This window comes from Octopus bimaculoides, chromosome 18 (assembly GCF_046866305.1).
Source record: "Octopus bimaculoides isolate indiv1 chromosome 18, ASM4686630v1, whole genome shotgun sequence".
NCBI classification, from domain to species: domain Eukaryota; kingdom Metazoa; phylum Mollusca; class Cephalopoda; order Octopoda; family Octopodidae; genus Octopus; species Octopus bimaculoides.
The window spans coordinates 17,773,901-17,779,520 of record NC_142945.1 but is presented as its reverse complement, the minus strand read 5'-3'; positions in this window follow the sequence as shown (position 1 = coordinate 17,779,520).

The following is a 5,620-nucleotide window of genomic DNA, read 5'->3' as shown; positions in this document are numbered from 1 at the left end:
AAAGTTCAGACTTGGTGGAACACCGGTCACGTGGAAGGAGAGGAGAGAGGTAGAGGCAGAGGGATAGGAGAATTAGGGAAGGACGAGAAAAAAAGAAAAGGGACAGGGTGAAGTGAAAGAGAAGGGAAAGTGAGAATGAAGGGAAGGCCAGGAAATGTGAGAGAGGGGCAGCGGAAGAAAGAAGAGTTGAAAGAAAGAGGTAAGTGTGAAGCGGCTGAAAGAAAGAAAGAAAGAATGAGAGAATAAGAGAGTCGTACAAAATTTAGATATATATATATGTGCTTACATATAAGAGACCAAAGTGTACGTAGGCCGTTATATGTATATAAAAAAGAATACAAAAAATGGGCCATTTGCGTTGCGTTCTTGTCCCATTTATTGTATTCTTTTATATATATATATATATATATATATATATATATATATATATATATATATATATATATATATATATATATATAAATATATATTTGTGTGTGTGTGTGTGTGTGTGTGTGTGTATAAAAGAATACAAAAAATGGGACATATATATATATATATATATATATATATTTGTGTGTGTGTGTGTGTGTGTGTGTATAAAAGAATACAAAACATGGGACATATATATATATATATATATATATATATATATATATATATATATATATATATATATATATATATATATACAGACATGTTGGTTCAAACAGGAAAAATAGAATTCAGAATATGTATATATATTTTTATTAACCCATAAGTGCCCATGGTCCTTTTTTAGGGTCAGAAGGAGAATCCATCATATTTCTGCAAGACCTATATTTTTAGTTATCTTTAGTTTGAGATATCTTTAGTTAGTCATCAAGAATGGAGTATCTTTCAAATATTGTAATAAATGTTTTTTTTATATATTTAGTATGAGATGAAGTTGTATAAAAAAAGATTTTTGGCAATAAATTAAGCAAATAAAATTTGGACACTAATGGGTTAACATATCTATAAAAACTTACAAGACTTCGACCTGCAACTAATTTGATAAGTGCCAACGCACAAAACTCTCGGAACTTGAGTCACTCTGTTATTTTTTGCTAAATATTAATAAAAATATACATATACATATATTTTCAGTTCTATTTTTTTCCTGTTTGCATCAACAGACCTGTTCTTCGCTCCTATTTCTTGATGAGCTCTATCGACAAACTCGAATGCCAGCATGGAGAATTACCATCCGCAGCACTTAATGATATATATATACATACATACATATATATATATATATATATATATATATATATATATATATACAAACAATATATGAGTATATGTATAAATATGTACATGTATGTACATACCTTCATCTACATGTACATATAGATACATAACTGGGTACATGACGTGGCAAAAGAACATGGACAAAATGATAAACAAGGTACAACAAACAAGTAAGCCACATAGAAACATCTCCTTCATCAGCTGCCACCATTAAAACACCGGCGTTTCGAAGAATTAAGGCAGTACGCAATGTTGAAATGGTTCTTCCCACGAACACAAATTAAATTTTTTCGTGGAGGGTAGTGGCGGACGGAAAACAAGACAGGAAAACGAAACGGTGAATAAACAAGCAAAAAGGCTGTACAGCCAGACGTGAAGTGTGTAAGTATTGAACGCTATGAAGCACGAACAGGAGGGGCAAAGAAGTACGTGCAAGCTTGGGGAGTTCAAGAACGAAAAGAAATAGCAGCCGGACACACGTAACCAGGGGAGAAGAAGGGGAGGAAGTAGAATAAAAGTGAGCAACGAGAGGTAGAGAGGGAGAGAGATAGTAGTAGTAACGGTGAGAGGCAAAGGACGAGCAACAAGGGATAGAGGGAGAGAGAGAGAGATAGTAGTGACAGGGAGAGGCGAAGAACAGTAGAGGGAAGAATGAGAGGAGGAGATAGATATAGAGAGAGAAAGAGTCGCGTTAGAAAAATAGTTAAAACTTACTGTATAAAGGTTAACGCGTGCGTTCTGTCGTGATACAAACAATATATGAGTATATGCACATATATGTACATGTATATATATATATATATATATATATATATATATATATATATATGTATATATATATATATATATATATACATACACACATATATATATACACACATATACACACACACACACACACACACACACACACACACACACACACACACATATATATATATATATATACACTAGACTACCTGTGACCCGTTGAGTCACCGGGAAAGACTGAGTTTCCCAGCAACGGAGTTTTGCTTCGTGGGTTTTTTTTCTTTTCCAGGTTATTTCGCATACTTTCAACGAATGTGACGGCGAAATCACACGTAAACGGCTCCTTTCCCTAGAAAAAGGAAAGATTTGGCTGTCATTTCTTGCACGCTCTGCTACCACGTAACAGGTATTTCGGGTCCTTTATCGCAAATAGCTATTACGTGGTAGCAGGGTGTGTTAGAAATAGCAGCCAAATCTTTGGAGGTGAGATACGGTAAATGCACTCGAAAAAATCCTATGGAAAAAAGTTATTTCACACCGAGGTTACAAACGGTTCTTTTTACGAAATATTTTCCGTATTTAAAGTCATGTTCACTTTAAAATATTTTCAAATATGCCAAGAAAATTTTTGTAATGGTATTCACTTGAAAATAATTTTAAAAACATTAAAATATTGTCTGTTTAAAGAAAACTAAAATATAAACACCTACTATACAAACAATTTGTATTTCTGAAATCACATTCACTTAAAAATATTTCTAAATGATTAAAATATTATGCTTAACAAATACGAAAATAGAAACATTTACTGTAAAAGACAAATCGTATATTTTCGTTGTCAAGTTACATCGAAATGTAAGAGTTTCTTCCCTTTCAGGGTTTAGTTATTTTCAGAGAATTTTCCCATTATGTACCATTTTGGGTATTTATACCCCAAACCCTCCTAATACTTCAATAACCAGCTGTCCGATTTACGCGAAACTTGTTTTATTCCGTTCGTATTCACATTTCAGGGGTTACTTAATTCATAGCATTTTCCCTTTATGCGCCAGTTTGATTGGGTAATGTTGCAAGCAAGCAAGTAAGCAAGCAAGATTCAAGCTCACTTTTATTGTATTATATATATATATATATATATATATATATATATATATATATATATATATTTGATAAATAAATTCAAAAAGGGATAAAACTCTTTTACAAGAATTTTATCAAGAAGCCAGTGTGTAAAAAAATTCATAAGGGAAATTTCTATTCCCAAGAATATAATTATTCGTTTATATTTATATAAAGGGCATTATTACAGAAAAATAATAACGCCACACGGTGGACTTCTCAAAATAACCACATTTAGTACCTAATGCGAGGAAAAACAACCAACAGAAGACGACCAACTTTCTTTTAAATAAACTTAACTGTGTATCAACCGATTTCGCGATTACTGTGTATCGACGAAAATCTAGATTCATTCTAGTAATCGCGAAATCGGTCGATACACAGTTAAGTTTATTTAAAAGAAAGTTGGTCGTCTTCTGTTGGTTGTTTTTCCTCGCATTAGGTACTAAATGTGGTTATTTTGAGAAGTCCACTGTGTGGCGTTATTATTTTTCTGTAATAATGCCCTTTATATAAATATATATATATATATATATATATATATATATATAATTCTGTAAATGATAATATTAGTATTTTATAAACTTCACGCATATAAGCGATCACCGTGTAATGACTAAAGAAAATAGTCTAATATTGGGGTATATAAGCCATCGAAGGAAAAAAGTAGGGTTTCCGTTGCGAAAACAAAGAGCTTTGGGTTCGAATCCCATGCGCACAGAAACCCTACTTTTTTCCGTCGAGGGCTTATAAACCACAATATTATACTATTTTCTTTAGTCATTTGAGGGTGATCGCTTATAAGCGCTAGACTTATAAAATACTATTATCATTATTATTACTTACAGAACTGTAAAAATCGATACATAATATGATCGTATAACACATATATTGTTGTGTGTGTGTGTGTGTGTATACTAGCTGACGTACCCAGTAATTCCTGGAAAAGGTGGCTTATCCCCTGGTCCCGTTCTCAAAATTGTTTCGCTAATCCAATAACAACAATGCAAAGTATGTAACCCTTACAATGGATTTCGTTACATCTGTTTTCCAGATTCATAGCGTAAACTTTGCCGGTGAGGCTCAGCAAAGAAATTCCTCTAGGGCTGGAATACTCTTTAAGCGCTTTTTAAAAATTGGGATTATCACTCCGGATTGCCATTGCTTTGGTATCTTACCAGTGGTCTACGAGTCACTTGAAACATGAGAGTCAGCCAAAGAATACTTCTCAAAGGCTTTTACTATATCAAGTGAATTTCATCCTCTCTTGCGGTCTTGTCATATTTGAGCATTTACTTCCCAAAATAAACATATTTTCTACATTAGTGATCGTAACTTTAGGGCTTTCTTTACTGCTACCCTACCGCCACTCAGAGCGTAAAAATGGTTGAAATGCCGCTAAGCATATCGCCCGGCGTGCTAACGATTCTGCCAGTCCGCCGCCTTACCTATCACTGTTATATTGACGGCGATTTGCAGTACTGAACTTAGACTTCATGTGGCTGTAAGTTATATAAATTTTGGAAACCTCTGGTTAAAAAGCTATTACAATAGAAGATTCTATTTTGAGGTCCCTGCAAAGAGTGGAACCAGCCCTCAGCTATTGTTTTCAGGTCTACTCTGAACCTGGAGTAGTAGTAGTAGTACCTGTCACGATCCCAGCCAAACCAGGGTGTACTGAAATTATGGGATGCAGCATGATTGATGTGAACTATTTCTGCAAATGAACTTATTGAATATATGGCGAATATCATCTAGATCAGTGGGGCCTGGGAAAATTGTGGTGGAGTGTGGGATCCAAATTTTTTTGTCTTTTTTTTAGTGGGACATAAAATTGTGAAATCTCTTTTTCACAATAAACATATTGTGAAGATGAGATGAACCGGGAGGAAAGGGTCAGTGACGTCAAGGGCTGAGGGGTCCTACCGGAGGAGGAGGAGTGAGTAATGTTAAGTGGGCGGAAGTAACACCAGCGAGGGCTGGTGTTATGTTTCCCTCGGACTGACTCGCAGAAATAACATAACGAGTTATACAATTTAATTATTACATTTATTGTTCAATTACATACAAAGAACGCACTCACCCAATGTTCGTTATGAATAAACAAAAGTCATGTCCGCCATATATATATCAATGCCATTTTACTACGACAGTCCCACAAGACAACAACAATGAAACAATGAACTCAGACGAACCACATGACACACGGAACGTCAGACGAATTACATATCTAACAGTCCATATAACAGCTGGTGAACCGGGAGTAGGTGAATCGCACTTTGTTCCTCATATTACACTTACTACACCTATTCTCAGCGTAGTAAAACCAATCCCTCCAGCCAAGCATATTGTGTGAAAACTGTTTCTTACAGTATAGTGCTATTTGTTTTTCGTACTCAGTACTTAATGAAAGAGCTACTGGTAGGTTCTTTTGCATTAAGTAATTATGATAAAATATTAAGAATAAAGTTTTTTTTTCCTAACCACCGGTAGGGCATAC